Below are 17,728 nucleotides of genomic sequence, written 5' to 3'. Positions count from 1 at the left end.
GCAGCCCAGCAGGGCTGATAAAGCAAGTAGGCTTCGTTTGGGTATTTCTTTAGAAAAAATAGAACTGGGCTAGCCATTTTCAGCAAGAAAAAAACACAACTGGGCTCATGATGTGGTAAACATAAATAAAACCCTGGCTAGACGGGCCACAGCCCCCGCACAGCCTCGTTGTTACCCTGATCCGTCGCTAAAACTAGTATAAATAACAACTGCTTGTTCCTCAAAAAAAAACTACGCGACCTGCTGGTCCCTGGTGTCAGCCGCTCGTAGTGTAATTCTCTCGTTTATTGACTATGTTGACAATGGTGTGGGCCCCAGATGTCCAACCATTAGGAGGAACCATATTTTTGGGCTTGTAATATAGAGGCACTTGCTAGCGTACGGCCATGACGCTAGTGGGTCCCTACTTTCATCCTCTCCACTATAGTCATCTCCTTGTTTCTCTCGGTTGTTGACGACGTTGACAACACAAGAGGGCGGTGCACCGCGCACGGTGATCGAACCAAGGCGGAGGCTGACGGTGAGGCCTCGGACAGAATGAACAGGAGTCGTGGAAGATGCGCTGGTCCAGTCGCAGGCAGAGGAGAGTACGAGGGTTGACTGTTTTGGGTGCGGGTGCGTGTTGGGGCTGACATCACTGGAGAATAACAGGATGTGTGGAGGAATAGAGGGAGGGACTGGCCAATGTTGGAGGGTACGGTAGGGCGGTGGAGGCGCATCCAACCATGGGAGGCGGGAGCAGGCGGAGCCGACGGGGTGGTTTGGTTTGGGCGGCTGGAGGAAGAAGAAGACAAGAGATAGAAGATACACGACAGATGTTGGATGTCAATCCAACGGCTGGTAGGCAGAATCGTTTGTTGACTCGCTAGTAAGTCGACACAGCCTTGGATAGGCTATTTCCTCGCGGGTCCCAAATTTCAGAATCCAAATCTGTCACGGTCATGCAGCCTTTCCTATGAAAATTTACAACCCATTTGATGTGCTAGTTCGAAATAAGTTTTATGGGTGATGGTGGGGGCTAATCACTTGGCTTCTGTAATGCATAGTGAGCTCAAGGAGACGGCGAGAGTGATGTTATTTCCCTTGGTTGGGAATTGTTACAATATTTCACTCTAAATTAAATGAATGGCAAGCCATTTGCCTTGTTTCAAAGAAAATATGACAGTCAGAGCCGAGTTGAAAAGGGCAAGAACATCTAACTCCAGCTTACAAACTATACAAAAGCACAAGGGTTAATTGTTCATCAGGTTTACACAAAACCGAGGTTGAAAAGGGCAACATCATCTAACTCCAGCACTGTTTTTGGCAGTCACGGTCAAATGGATCGGTCAGGTCCATAGAATGAACATCCTGGGTCATAAAATTTACTGGATTATGACCACAATATGTTGTAAATAGAAGTCAGGCATGTTCAGAAACCCTTTTGCCCACCTGAAACTCCTTTTTTTGCTCTTCGACATACCCATCCGTCAAAACCATGCTGCTGATAAACTTAAGCCTGATGGACAATAGTAACCTCGCATTCAGCAGGAAGAATGTGACAAATCTAGTGTTTGCACGGTTGGCTACATATCGTTCTAGCGTTATTATCTTCAATCGAATCTCATGAGAAGTGAGAAAATCCCGATGCTTACGAATCCACCGATTGGTTATAACTTTCTTACCCCGTCATGTTGCCTAAATAGACATGAAGATTGAAAATAGTTAAGGTCTAAAAAAAGAGTGTCGAAAGAGCAACAACTGAACGGTTATTTCTATATGCGGGCTTCCAATGTGCGTAAAATTATCACCTTTATATACAACTTCTCCAGACATGGAAAGCATTGCAGCAAGCCAATAATCTTGTTCAGATCAAAACTATTCGTTTGGATATATAAGATCTTGACAGAATCCAGCACCATTGATAGGCCATCCATGGAGAAACTCTTCATTGAGAATAGAACATAATGTTAGTACAAAATGTGTATTCCAAGATGATATATAACTTATGCGCAGATATTTAAAATGCAGCTTATGGTTACAAGTGTAGATGATAATATAAAGTACTTGAAGAACTGTGGAGCCAAACACCATATTGAAATGAGGACAGAGATCATGTATTACACCCAACGTCTCCAGTTTAGGCGCAGAGAGGACGGTTATTTGCAATGGTGAATAACTAGAATCAAGGATCAACCTTTGAAGTGAAGGGGCATCTTGGATGATGAGCTGCCTTCCGTCAAAAGAAATTCCAATTCTTACAAGGTTAGGCGACTTTATTTGGAGACAACCGATTCTAACTCTGAAAACAAGCACCAAGCACTCCAGGGCAGGGCAACTGGAGTGGATGATGCTATGCAATGAGGCCTCCGATATACGGACCCGCACAAGTGAAAGTTTCTTGAGAAATAGGAGTCGAAGGTTTAGTACCAGATTGTCTGGTAGGTAGCACAGCGCAAAGGTGGCAGTGTGGAGAGAGGAGGAAAACCGTGAGATGGACATCGGTGCTGAGGGCACAAGTACATGGTGTTCGGTATGTGGTATTTAATTTCCAGGGGAATAGTAGAACTCAAGCAGTTGTAGTTCTGTGAATTCAGGAGATTTCAGCCAGGCGTCCACCATGCAGGGCATGGTATGCTTGCTCAGGTAGCATGACGGGATGCAAAGGCTTTGAACGGAGCCCTGGTGGGAGGAGATGATGGCTCTAGGGATTTCAAAATCATTGAAGAGAGATAACTGATGACAGTCCAGATTAAGGGGCACGGCGCACCATAGAGGGCGCCACTGAATTGAGAGAACTTGGGTGTGGCAGCAATCCTTGGTGGGGAGAAGCGAGATGATCTCCCCAAGGACGGCGTCCGAGAGATCGCTGATGCAGTCCACCCAAGATTCTACAGGTTCCTGGGATCCGGTAGGAGCGGGGTCGCTGCTTCTCCCCGCGCTGCCGGGTGCGGGATCTACAACAGGCGTCGCCACTGGCGGGAGCCTCATCTTCTTGGCGCTGGGGTCAGCCGACTCCATTTTCCTCGAGGGTGTCGCATCGTGCTCACGGATTTGAGTAGAGTAACGAATGACGAGCCTAGTTGTAGTGCGAGTGAAGAAGAAGGGGAGCTAGGGGTTTTTTGTAGTAGTGAGGAAGAAGGGGAGCTGGGGTTTTCTGTGGGAGTGAGGTGAGGAATTTGGGGGTACGAGTGGAGCGAGCTGGCGTGAGGTGGGTGCGAGTGAGGAGGAAGGAGAGCACCCAGGTTTTTTGGGGGGCGGTGTGCTGGGTGTGGGTAGCACCTCTCATTTAGTAAATATATGGGCTTTTGAATTGATTTTACTATTTACTAGGCTGGATGGGTTGTTTTGTCTTGGGCCCATAGAAACAATTACTGCTAGTACAGTGGAGACACTCTACAGCTACCCAGAAAAACAATTAGTACTAGTATAGTGGATACAATAGATTTGGGCTCCTCCTAGGTCATCGAAACGTCTCCCTCTACTGAATGTTGTTATACTTTTGTTCACTGACATGCGGGCCATGTAGCGCGCAAGCCCAAATGTGCTACCTCTTGAGCACTGCGTTGGTTTTCCCTTGAAGAGGAAAGGGCGATGCAGCAAAGTAGCTGTCGGTGTACAAAAGTAGGGGCTCTCCTTTTGACCCCTTTACTTGTGCACGGACAGTCAGAGCCACCCGCCACGGCCACGCATAACAGGGTAGGAAAGGGAAGCCGGAGAGAAGCCGAAGGCACAAGACAGACAAAGCAACAACAAGGAATAAGGTCACAAAGTTCGGATGGGCAAAGCAGGTTTCCCCAGCAAGGACCCCTGTCGGGGCAGCCTCAGCGGCCCCGGCAAGACCCTTGCCGGGGGACCTCGCCCCCACCAGCCGAGCGAGCCACCCTTGAGCCCACCAACGCTAGACAAGCGCATTGGGACAGGGCTCGGGAGGCACCTCCGTGGTGGCATGCAGATCTTTGTGAAGACAAAGAATAGTCAAGGTCAAATGAGGATAGGAAGGCGACAATCCTCGCCAAGATCCTCACCGAAGGAACCCACAAGATCCCCGGCAAGATCCTTACTGGGGACGCCAGCACGCCATGGCAAGACCTTGCTGGGCCACCCGGCAAGACCCTTGTCGGGTCACTCGGCAAGGCCCTCACCAAGCGCACCAGCAGGGCCATTGCCGGTCCACACCAGCCAAGTCTCCGCCGCCGTTCACATGCAGCTGCCGACCCAACCAGCTGGGCAGGCACATGCGTGGCAACATGCAGCCCTTCGTGGAGGCTCCACCACTGCGCCACCTCAGCTGCCTGCCTGCCTACATGGCACCGCATGCACCGCTGGCCAGGGCGCTTGTCAAAACGAGGAGGAGCGGCGACGGACGGGACAGGCCTTGCTCCCGCCCACGATAAAGTGAAGGGACACCTAAGCCTCGCATTAAATGCGCTTTGTCATGTAATACCAGCGATAAGCTCACAAAGCTGTAGCACTTTCCACCTCATGTGTGCCACTATGGCAGCCCCTTTCGCCTATAAAAGGAGGCCCAAGGCGCACTGGAGAAGGATTCGGCTCTTTCGAACCTAGCAGCACCCAGAGCTAGTTCAAGAGCTCAAGAACAACTAAATACATCCACCAAAGCAGGATCGTAGGGTTTTACGCATCTTTGCAGCCCGAACCTGGGTAAATCCCCTTTGTGTTGTCTGCTAGTCCCGCTCTTCTCATAATCCCCGCGCCCTGCAACCGTAGTAGGGATTCTAGTGATCCCATAGGTGTTGTTTCCCACCGACATCTTTGGCACGCCAGGTAGGGGGCGCAAATTGAGAGAATCTGGTTTAGTGGTGGACGTAGCTATTCTTCATCGCCACGGCTCCTATGGAGAAGGTGGCCAAGAAGGCGGCACTGCCCGTTGGTGCGAAGGACGCCGAGGCACCGACGAGAGAGCTAAGTCATGCTGAAATTTTAAGTTTTTCTCTTTAAATATAAGGTTATTATCCTCGACGGTTCGGCCTATGTATGGAGAGCCTGTGCGTAGAAGGGCCCTCCTGCGATCGGCAACGCCCTTGTTCTGTTTCAAGTCCGCTCAACAGTTCAAGCGGCCGCGTCGAGAGCGGCAGGGTAACCTTTCGCCATCGGCAATGCTCTCGGTTCTGACTCGAGTCAAGCTCGACAGATCGAGCGGCCGCGCCAAGGGCGGCAAGGTGCTTCGTCCGGCAACAAGCACATCCGGCAGGCTAATGAGGATCCGTCCTCAAGGCGCCGCCCTGGGTTTACGTGCCGGCAAGCTTACCCGATTGACGTGGGGTGGACATACAAAGGGAAATCGAACAGGAAAATAACATGCATAGTTTCAGGGGGCACTGCAGAGTTATATTACACAAATTTTCACCGTGGTTCTAACTAAAGATAGCATTGTCTTGTTCATGAACCTGCAGCGGCGACGGAGAATGGGGTGCCTAGTCCCGGCGCTGGCCCTCCAACCTCTTGATTTTGTCGATGCAGCTGAGGATGGGCTGGATACGCTCATTGAGGGCCGCGATGTCGGCATCCTCTGGCAAGCTCTTCAGCACAGCTCCGAAGTCGAGGTCTGGGTGCTAGTGCGCAATCTTGGTGAGCACCCTGGTCATGGTCCCCCGGCAGAGTATCCGGGATTCCTCGGCCAGGGAGGTCGCCCGGTTGGAGTGAAGCCGCCCCAGGGCGCTGACGACCTTCTCAAAATATATGGTCAGGTGGCATTGGGGCTCAGGTTCGCCTCTGGGGTGTAGCTCATCTCCGGCATCCCCATAATGGCCAGATGATCGGCGGCCGAGTTTGCAACGACGGCAAGGCATTCGAGCCAACACTTCTTGCCCGCCACGTGGTCCTCGAGGTTGGCGGTATCGTTTATCCACCGCTGCTTCTCTGTCGCCAGCTCCTTGGTCAGGATCCCCTCCCGGTTTCTGGCCTCCAACAGCGTCTTCTCGAGAGCTCCCAGCTTCAGCTTGAGGTTGCTGATGGAGTTTTTGGCTTCGGAGAGTTCTCCGGCCTTGCTGATGGCCTCGCCCTACGCCACCTTCAGAGCGTTGTTGAGCGTATTCTTCTCCTGGGCGAGCTTCAGAGCTCCTGGGCGTTGAGTGCTTCCTGATGCCTCCGCTCCAGTTCTTGGGTCTGCTGCAGGACGAGCTTGCCCACCTCTTCGTCCTTGTCGTGGAGCGTGGCGGCAAGCTTCTCCTTGCGCACGGCAAGGTCCTCTTCTTGGGTTCTCAGCGCAGCCTCGTGCTGGGTCCGAGCGGCTTCGGCTTCATCGGCCAATCTCTTCGCCGTCTCCTGGGCCTTCTCGACGTCAGCCGGCTTCAGGGCGAGCTCCACCTCACGGTTGGCCAGCTCGCCCTGGGCGGCCTTCAGTTCGTCCTGGGCCTGGCGGAACCAGTCTTGCGCCTCGGCGACGCGCCCTCCAAAGTCCTCCTCTGCCTTCTCCACCACTGTCGCCCTGGACTTGGCCTTGTCTAGGCGGGCGTGGTGGAGCGCCTGAAGCTTCCGGAAGATGGCACCCATGGCCTAGAGCAACCGCTCCTCCTGGGAGCCGGTGACACTGACGCCCGGCTCATCGACGACCTCGAGCCCGGCGGCGGCGAGCGCCTCCTCGTCGAACACCTCTCCCTCAAAGGGCCCTGGTGCTCGACGTGCCAAGAAGATGGACAAAGAGGTCATCACTTACCCTCAGGTACCTGCCGGAGCCAGAGGCGGCGGAGGAGGAGGGCAGGTCGTCAAACTCCACCTCCTCGGCATCAGCCTTGCCGGCCTCCCCGATAGGCCCCTTGTCGGGCTCTTCGGCCGGCCCCTTGGCAGCGTCCTCAGCAGCACCCTCGGCGCTCTCCTCGGCAGCACTCTTCTCCGCCCGCTGCGGCATCCCTAGCGATGTCCTTGATGGCGGCGTCGACGTCCTCTGAGCCCATCGAGGAGGGGTCTGGATACCAAGAAGGAGACAGGGCGAAGCCAAGATCGAAAGCCAGTAAGGAAAAGAGGAAAGAAAGAACACAAATAGAAGTGGAGAGAGAGTGGCTTACCCATGCCGGGCCGAGAGGTGGAAGCCCCTTCTCCGCCAAGGTCTGGCGTCGAGGCAAAGCCACCGGCGCCTGCGTTCTCCTCCCCCTCCTCCATGTGCACGGCCTCGGTGCTCGGTGCCCTTGCCGGGGACGCCCCTTGGGGCGGTGTAGTTGACGGAGGCGGCACGATCGGAGAAGCCCTCTGTTGCTCCCTTTGGTGCTGCTCCTCCCCTGCATCCACGGCACGGTTAGCACTGAAGCATCACGCATGACGCACGCTGATAGAGGGTGGGTGATGGACTCATGCTGGGAGCTGGGCTGGGGGCTGTTGTCCGGGCTGCTCGACACCACCAGTGGTGTAATGGAGGTGCCTGCGGGGGGCTGGCCACTCGCCGAAATCCTGGCCCTCTTTATCCTCTAGGCTAGCATCTCCACATCCCTGCAAGATGAAGACAAGTGAGCAACGCCATCAGGGGGAGTGTAAGGAAAGAGGGAGGAAAGTAGAAGCTTACTCTTCGTTCTCTTCCTCCTCCTCCTATGTTGCTTTCCTTTTTCTCTCCAGTCTGAGAGGCCCGAGCTCTCTCTCCGGGCTGAGAGGCCCAAAGTCAAACGCAATACCCACGCCAATGTTTGCCGGCGAGGAGGGAGGCGATGGCGTCCGGGCGCACTTGGACGACGAAGAAGCAGATGTCCTCTTCTTCGACGCCACGGCTTTCGCTGTTCTCTTCATCGCCACCGCCCTCGTCCGGTGCACGGCCGCTTCCTGGGCTTGGCGTAGCTATACGGCCCGGTCGAGGCGAACTGGCTTGCCGGAGATGGCCCATCGCAGAACCCGCCCTTTTCCAGTGATTGGGGGATTGGCTGTCGCGCTCTTCGCCCCCTCGCCCTCCTCCAACGACGACCCGTCGGCGGCGTCTTCAACGAGGGGAGCCCCAGTGTCGACGCCGCTAGCCTCCCCAGCGGCTGCTATCCACCGGGCAAGCTCCCCCTCCTCCGCCTTCGTCACGGCCTTGTCCACCATGCCGTCGGTGCTGCCGGCCTCCTTGACGAGCTTTACCTCCTTCTCGGCAAGCCTCGCCTCCTCCACCCTGGCGGCGATATAGTCCAGCTCCGTCGGAGAAGTGTCCTGGATAAGCCGCGGCTCGGCGGTGATGTACACCTCATGCAAGGTGTCAAAGAACTCCTGCACCACAAGCACGTCCGGCTCAACCTAGTTCGGGTCAAGGCCATGCACGTTGGAGAGTGCCATCATGGCAATGATCTCGTTCCGGTGAGAGTTGTTGCTCAGCGGGACCACTCTCGCCAGCATCTTGAAAACGGGCTCCTTGTCGACCTTGCCGGCCTTCGCGGTGGCCCTGGAAAGCTTGCCGGACCGCTCGACCTCGCCCTCGTCGTCAACCTCGAGCTGGAAGATCCGTTGGCAAAGATGGGTGTGCCTCAGCACCGTCAGGTTCTTGTCGAGGCCAGGGCGGAGCCTCATGATGTTGGCAGCGTTCACGAAGAGCCAGGCCGGCCTCCCCTTGTCGTGCAGAAGGGCAATCCGGCGGCGGATGAAGTTCGCCCCGATCATCTCGAGGGTGAGCCCGGCCTGGGTGAGCCGAAGAATCCTGGTGGTGGCGATCATAAGCTTCACGTCGTCAGCGTCGACGTCGCCCCAATCGCCCCCACGGACCGGCGGCTTCTAGCGAACCTCACAGAATGCTGGCGGGTCCTCCTCCTCAATCCAGCACCACCGGCCCCGCCATTCTTCCCACATCTCCTTTGCAGCGCTGTTCGGGTACGCCCCCTTGGCCCTCAGGATCCAGGTGACGCAGCCAGCAATGGCGTCCCCTTTTTGGATCCGAGGGGAGAAGTAATGGCAGAAGAGCGTCGTGCTGGGATGCACCCCGACGAAGCCCTCGCAGAGATGTGCGAAGAGAGCCATGCATGCCACAGCATCCGGGGCGAAATTCAAGAGGCGGAAGCCGAAGTTGTGCATGATGTCCTTGAAGAAATCAGAAAAGGGGGGACAGAGCCCGCAGGAGAAATAGTCGATGAAGAAGGGGTACCGATTTGGGGAGGGCCCGGCGCTGGCATGGACGACGTGTGTGGCTGGATGCCCCGTCTTCTCTCCCCCGGTCTTCACTCCCCATAGATCCTTGAACATCTCACGGAGCTCGGGTACGCCGACCATCGAGGGGAAGTAAGCGGACTGCGCCCGTCGTGCCACCAGCTCGCTCTCTGGCTGCTCCGTCGCCCCGGTATCCTTTGCCGCTCCCTTGCTTTTTGTGGACTTGGGCGCCATGGCAGCTGCGAGAAGCGAAAGAGCAGGGGATGGAGGAAGCACGGCGGCAATGGACGAAGGCAGAGAGGTTCGAGAAGAAGGAAGAAAGTGGGTGGCGGTTCTAAGATTGGAGAAAGGCGCAGGGGGGTGTAAAGTGAGCAGCGCGCCCGCGGTTATTCCTTTTTATGGGGAAGGCGCGGGCCGCCTCCTTTCCCATTAACTACGACACGACGCATGCGTGCAGACGCTGTCCCACGCATGCCTCCCATGTCACGCGCGCGCACACGACCTCCACGTCGTGCGTTCAACGTGGGTCGTGGGGAAGCGCAGTAGATGGAGCAGTGGCCGTGGTAAAATACGCCCCCAATTCCCCACGCACCGTCCTGGGCCTGGCCCAACAACGTGCTGCGCTTATGTATGGCCCAGGCCCGGGGGCTCCTGTCGGTGTACAAAAGTAGGGGCTCTCCTTTTGACCCCTTTACTTGTGCACGGGCAGTCAGAGCCACCCGCCATGGCCACGCATAACAGGGCAGGAAAGGGAAGATGGAGAGAAGCCGAAGGCACAAGACAGACAAAGCAACAACAAGGAACAAGGCCACAAAGATTGGATGGGCGAAGCAGGTTTCCCCGGCAAGGACCCTTGCCGGGGCAGCCTCAGCGGCCCCGGCAAGACCCTTGCCAGGGGAGCTCGCCCCCACTAGCCGAGCGAGCCACCCTTGAGCCCACCAACACTAGACAAGCGCATTGGGACAGGGCTTGGAAGGCACCTCCGTGGTGGCATGCAGATCTTTGTGAAGACAAAGATTAGTCAAGGTCAAATGAGGATAGGAAGGCGACAATCCTCGCCAAGATCCTCACCGAAGGAACCCACAAGACCGATCTTGCCGAGGACGCCAGCGCGCCACGGCAAGACCCTTGCCGGGCCACCCGGCAAGACCCTTGCTGGGTCACCCAGCAAGGCCCTCGCCAAGCGCACTAGCAGGGCCACTGCCAGGTCCACACGAGCCAAGTCTCCGCCGTCGTTCGCATGCAGCTGCCGACCCAACCAGCTGGGCAGGCACCTGCGTGGCAACATGCAGCCCTTCGTGGAGGCTCCACTACCGCGCCACCTCAGCTGTCTGCCTGCCTACATGGCACCGCATGCACCGCTGGCCAAGGCGCTTGTCGAAATGAGGAGGAGCGACGATGGACGGGACGGGCCTCGCTCCCGCCCCCGATAAAGTGAAGGGACACCTAAGCCTCGCATTAAATGCGCTTTGTCCTGTAATACCAGCGATAAGCTCACAATGCTGTAGCACTTTCCACCTCCCGTGTGCCACTGTGGCAGCCCCTTTCGCCTATAAAAGGAGCCCCAAGGCGCACTAGAGAAGGATTCGGCTCTTTCGAACCTAGCAGCACCCAGAGCTAGTTCAAGAGCTCAAGAACAACTAAATACATCCACCAAAGCAGGATCATAGGGTTTTACGCATCTTTGCGGCCCAAACTTGGGTGAATCCCCTTTGTGCTGTCTGCTAGTCCCGCTCTTCTCACGATCCCCGCGCCCCGCAACCGTAGAAGGGATTCCAGTGATCCCATAGGTGTCGTTTCCCACCGACAGTAGTGTAAGTATTTCCCTTAGCTTTTGAGAACCAAGGTATCAATCCAATAGGAGGCTCCAAACAAGTCCCTCGTACCTACACAAACAACCAAGAACCTCGCAACGAACGCGATAAAGGGGTTGTCAATCCCTTCACGGTAACTTGCAAAAGTGAGATCTGATAGAGATAATAAGATAAGATAAATATTTTTGGTATTTTTATGATATAGATTGGAAAGTAAAGATGCAAATAAAAGTAAATCGGAAACTTATATGATAAAATATAGACCCGGGGGCCATAGGTTTCCTAGTGGCTTCTATCAAGATAGCATAAGTATTACGGTGGGTGAACAAATTACTGTAGAGCAATTGATAGAAAAGTGCATAGTTATGAGAATATCTAGGCATGATCATGTATATAGGCATCACATCCGCAACAAGTAGATCGAAACGATTCTGCATCCACACATCGACCGACTCCTGTCTGCATCTAGAGTATTAAGGTCATGAGAACAGAGTAACGCATTAAGAAATATGACATGATGTAGAGGGATAAACTCAAGCAATGTGATATAAACCCCATCTTTTTACCAACGATGGCAACAATACAATACGTGCCTTGCTGCCCCTGCTGTCACTGGAAAAGGACACCGCAAGATTGAACCCAAAGCTAAGCACTTCTCCCATTGCAAGAAAGATCAATCTAGTAAGCCAAACCAAACTGATAATTCGAAGAGACTTGCAAAGATAACCAATCATACAAAAAAGAATTCAGAGGAGATTCAAATATTTCTCATAGATAAACTTGATCATAAACCCACAATTCATCGGATCTCTACAAACACACCGCAAAAAATAGTTACATCGAATAGATCTCCAAGAAGATCGAGGAGAACTTTGTATTGAGATTCAAAGAGAGAGAAGAAGTCATCTAGCTAATAACTATGGACCCGAAGGTCTGTGGTAAACTACTCACAACTTATCGGAGAGGCTATGGTGTTGATGTAGAAGCCCTCCGTGGTTGATTCCCCCTCGGCGGAGCACCAGCGAAGGCTCCAAGATGGGATCTCACGGATACAAAAGGTTGCGGCGGTGGAAATAGGGTTTTGTGGTGCTCTTGGATGTTTTCACGGTACGTAGATATATATAGGAGGAAGAAGTAGGTCGGTGGAGCAACGAGGGGCCCACGAGGATGGGGGCGCATCCTCCTGCCTTGTGGCCACCTCATTTACTACTTGACGTCCACTCCAAGTCTCTTGGTTTGCATTTTTTTTCCAAAAAGATCGCTCCCGAAGGTTTCATCCCGTTTGGACTCCGTTTGATATTCCTTTTCTTCGAAACAGTGAACTAAGCAAAAAAACAGCAATTCGGGCTGGGCCTCCGGTTAGTAGGTTAGTCCCAAAAATGATATAAAAGTGTAAAGTGAAGCCCATAAACATCCAAAACGGGTAATATAATAGCATGGAACAATCTAAAATTATAGATACGTTGGGGACGTATCAAGCATCCCCAAGCTTAATTCATGCTCGTCCTTGAGTAGGTAAATGATAAAAACAGAATTTTTGATGTGGAATGCTACATATTTCTCAATGTAATTTTCTTTATGGTGGCATGAATGTTCAGATCCAAATGATTCAAGATAAAATTTCATATTGACATAAGAGTAATAATACTTCAAGCATACTAACAAAGTAATCATGTCTTCTCAAAATAACATGGCCAAAAAAAGTTATCCCTACAAAATCATATAGTATGGCTATGCTCTATCTTCATCACACAAAATATTTAAATCATGCACAACCCCGGTTTCAGCCAAGCAATTTTTTCATACTTAAGTATTTTCAACCTTTTTCAATCTTCACGCAATACATGAGCGTTAGCCATGGACATAGCACTTTATGTGGAATAGAATGGTGGTTGTGGAGAAGACAAAAAGGAGAAGATAGTCTCACATAAACTAGGCGTATCAACGGGCTATGGAGATGCCCATTAATAGATATCAATGTGAGTGAGTAGGGATTGCCATGCAACGAATGCACTAGAGCTATAAGTGTATGAAAGCTCAAAAAGAAACTAAGTGGGTGTGCATCCAACTCGCTTGCTCATGAAGACCTAGGGCAATTTGAGGAAGCCCATCATTGGAATATACAAGCCAAGTTCTATAATGAAAAATTCCCACTAGTATATGAAAGTGACAACATAGGAGACTCTCTATTATGAAGATCATGGTGCTACTTTGAAGCACAAGTGTGGTAAAAGGATAGTAACATTGTCCCTTCTCTGTTTTTCTCTCATTTTTTTTGTTTGGTCTTTCTTGTTTTCTTTTTTCTTTTTTTGGCCTTCCCCTTTTTTTTATAAAGTCCGGAGTCTCATCCCGACTTGTGGGGGAATCATCGTCTCCATCATCCTTTCCTCACTTGGGACAATGCTCTAATAATGAATATCATCACACTTTTATTTACTTACAACTCAAGAATTACAACTCGATACTTAGAACAAAATATGACTCTATATGAATGCCTCCGGCAGTGTACCGGGATATGCAATGAATCAAGAGTGACATGTATGAAAGAATTATCAAGGTGGCTTTGCCACAAATACGTGTCAACTACATGATCATGCAAAAGCAATATGACAATGATGGAGCGTGTCATAATAAACGGAACGGTGGGAAGTTGCATGGCAATATATCTCGGAATGGCTATGGAAATGCCATACTAGGTAGGTATGGTGGCTGTTTTGAGGAAGGTATATGGTGGGTGCATGGTACCGGCGAAAGTTGCATGGCACAAGAGAGGCTAGCAATGGTGGGAGGATGGGAGTGCGTATAATCCATGGACTCAACATTAGTCATAAAGAACTCATATACTTATTGCAAAAATCTACAAGTAATCAAACAAAGTACTACACGCATGCTCCTAGGGGAAGGGTTGGTAGGAGTTAACCATCGTGCGATCCCGACCTCCACACATAAGGAAGACAATCAATAAATAAATCATGCTCCAACTTCATCACATAACGGTTCACCATACGTGCATGTTACGGGAATCACAAACTTTAACACAAGTATTCCTTAAATTCACAATTACCCAACTAGCATGACTCTAATATTACCATACGTGCACTTCTCCCATTGCAAGAAAGATCAATCTAGTAGGCCAAACCAAACTGATAATTCAAAGAGACTTGCAAAGATAACCAATCATACATAAAAGAATTCAGAGGAGATTCAAATATTTCTCATAGATAAACTTGATCATAAACCCACAATTCATCGGATCTCTACAAACACACCGCAAAAAATAGTTACATCAAATAGATCTCCAAGAAGATCAAGGAGAACTTTGTATTGAGATTCAAAGAGAGAGAAGAAGTCATCTAGCTAATAACTATGGACCCGAAGGTCTGTGGTAAACTACTCACAACTTATCGGAGAGGCTATGGTGTTGATGTAGAAGCCCTCCGTGGTTGATTCCCCCTCGGCGGAGCACCGGCGAAGGCTCCAAGATGGGATCTCGCGGATACAAAAGGTTGTGGCGGTGGAAATAGGGTTTTGTGGTGCTCCTGGATGTTTTCACGGTACGTAGATATATATAGGAGGAAGAAGTAGGTCGGTGGAGCAACGAGGGGCCCACGAGGGTGGGGGCGTGCCCACCCCCCTAGGGCACGCCCTCCTGCCTCATGGCCTCCTCCTTTACTTCTTGACATCCACTCCAAGTCTCCTGGTTTGCATTTGTTCCAAAAAGATTGCTCCCGTAGGTTTCATCCCGTTTGGACTCTGTTTGATATTCCTTCTCTTCGAAACACTAAAATAGGAAAAAAATAGCAGTTCGGGTTGGGCCTCCGGTTAGTAGGTTAGCCCCAAAAATGATATAAAATTGTAAAGTAAAGCCCATAAACATCCAAAACTGGTAATATAATAGCATGGAACAATCAAAACTTATAGATACGTTGGAGACGTATCAAAATGCCATCCACCAAATTAAAAGGCAGTATGTAGGCGAAGAGTCACCCCGGTCGTAGCGCGGCAATAACAAGCCGTTGTATCACAAAACCCCTCCTCCACGCGGTCTAAGTTTGACGGACGAAGCAACCATCATTTCACTCTTTGCTGAATCCCCTTCTCCGTCACCCTCTTCAAGAAAGGCAACACTCGCATCTGCCACTGTTCTTCTCTCCCAACAAAGGGAAGGTAAGCGGATCTGTGATGTTGGTATATTTTCATTCAGAGAAAAAAACTTTTGCAAAGCAGTAACCGATCCTCATTCTCTTTTTTGGTTCATTGTCATTGCGATTGTGTTTTCCTTTCAGTGGTCTCCTAGTATTCGTCACTTTCATGATGGACCAAGGAGAACCAGGCAAAGATCTGCCAATATTGCAGTAGACGCAGGAGGGTGATCCCCATGAGACAGAGAGCTCCAAGAAGATGGAGGCTGCCACCGAGCCGACCCCAGATATGCTCACGGCCACTACTGAGATGGTCAACACCCCGTTTGAGGTTACAGCCCCCGTGGCACTGTAGGAGCAGTTTTCCCCCTTTGAGGATGTGCCCCCCCCCCTGGGCTAAGCTACCCAAGGTGATTTACTTTTTTGCCGATCTCGATTGTGGTTTTTCATCTAAGTATGTGGTGATGAATAATGCAAAATTTTATTAGCTTCGATGCATGCTATACATAGTGGTTTAAATAACTTGTGTTTCTTATACTGGAAAGTAATTCAGAATTTGTTTCTGTTTCAATTAGAGCCCTGATGCAGACCAAGATTGTGTGGTTGTACATGTCACTTGCTATGAGGCGGATGACCTGAATATACACACTGGGAAAATAGAGTTCTTAGGCTGGTGGATCCTGGAAGCCATTTGCACTTATACCAATGTCGAGTTGTATCCCTGCCTCAATGTTGTCAGGCATGTTGTCCAGGGTGTACTAAAGCACAAGAAGTTCAAAGCTACTCCTTCGTTTGTGAGGCATACTGTTCTTGTCAAGCTTACGCAGGAAGATGACATGTCATGCCTCCACAAACAAGTTTATGAGTTGCAAGGCCACAAGGTTGTGTTCATGAAGGTTCACAGGATTGAGCTACTGCCGGACATCCTCGATGATGTTCATGGCAAGGTCCATCTTGTGTCCAGCCCAAATTAGATCGAGGCATGAAATAGTTGCCCAGCTAGTGTTTAATAGTAGTTTGGATTCTATCTAATTATCCGAACCTTGCCTGTTATCGAGCCCTCTGGGGCTAGTACTCCGTTTGAATCCGTCTATGGGAACTGCTGCTACTTTTGTGTGCCCGTGAATCATGTGAGAACCATCGTAATTGTTGCCGAAACAGATGTGTCCTCACTAGTTTTTTCATGAATATTGCATGGTAAGACATAAGTTGTCACGGTTTATCATACGAGCAGTGTGTGTTTGATGAAATAGAGTACTCGTTCGAGAACTGTGTGCCAACGTATACATAAGTACTTGTAAACACTGTTGGTGCTACCCCATTTGTAAGCAGTTGTGCAAAACACGACACATTGGCTCAGCTCGCTTCAACACTAGGCTATCGACCAGCTAACAATCAACAATCTGTTGTCTAATATATAAGCAACTATGTATCTTGTTATAGTGATTCATGCAGTTAACTGAGGCCACAATGTAAATTCCAAACGTTCACACGCTAGTCCGTCGTTCATGTGGAACACTCACATTAAACTCAGCTTCATAAAAAAATTGAAAAGCATAAGTTAAGCAATGTTATACATCTCAATGATTCATAGAACATACCAAACATATACTAGTTCACAGCAAAAGACAAAGTTGTGAGAAGGTTTACAAATCAGGAAAAAACAAGCAAGGCTTCTCTGAGCAAAGGGCCTCCCGGCAGGCTTAAATTTCCTGGAGTTCACTTTGGTTTTTTCTTGTTGCCACCATACCAATTATAATTGTGGTCTCAGCTGGAATGCTGAACTAAACCATGCAGTGTACTGACCAGCTGAAATTCTTGTAAATTCCACTATATTTAAGTACCGCTATTTACAGAAATAAGCAGACCACAATGCCTCTTGTCCGCACACATGTCCGAAAAACCGCCGTGCAGCCATGCCAGCTAGTCCTCAGTCCATGGATGAACTGGTAGAAAGTGCATTCCGGACTAGGATGCAGTTGTTTTCACTCGTCCTACACTACAATCAGGAAGTAAAATGTATGAATCAACTTCTTTTAGATTGTGCTGGTCATTCTACCTAGTTACTACCAATGTAGGAATACCTGGAAGACAGGTGGTTAGACCACGACAGCGAGGGATAGCCATCTCATTTTGTGCAGTTCTACTAAAACTGAGGTGTGTGCTTTTGATTGCGCGCATAGAAACAATACGGAGACAGACATCCCGAAACGATATGGAGACTAACATCCCTGTTTGCGCAAATACGAAATATGGTTATTTAAACAGTGACAGATATTTATAGTGGCGTATGATTAACAGCAGCATCTATTGTGTTATAATTGGCACTAGATTGACAGTATGAAAGTGCCCTTAAGTAAGTAGCATCACAACACATCAACATTGCCACTAGATTAACATGCAGAACAATAGCATTAGTATTACTGTCATGAGAGTAGCACATGGTCAGTAAATGTGCAATCAAATTGTGCAGTTCCACTAGGATGAAGCAATGTTAGCGGTGCGATATTTAAGTGTAACTGCAAAAACACAATTCATGGGAAATAAAGCAAGACGGAAGCACTTCATAAAATGTGGTGGCATTGCTTCAATTTATCGACGGCACTAGACCATTACTTATAGTGACATTAGGTGGCATTGCTTAATGCTTCATGTGATTTTACATTAACGGTAGCGATATGGGCATAGGGACATCAAGGGCATAAAGTTGTGAGGCAGATGTGGTTGCCGAGAGCG

Source organism: Triticum aestivum, chromosome 7B, assembly GCF_018294505.1.
Source record: "Triticum aestivum cultivar Chinese Spring chromosome 7B, IWGSC CS RefSeq v2.1, whole genome shotgun sequence".
In the NCBI taxonomy this organism is placed as follows: domain Eukaryota; kingdom Viridiplantae; phylum Streptophyta; class Magnoliopsida; order Poales; family Poaceae; genus Triticum; species Triticum aestivum.
Note: the sequence above shows the minus strand (reverse complement) of the source record.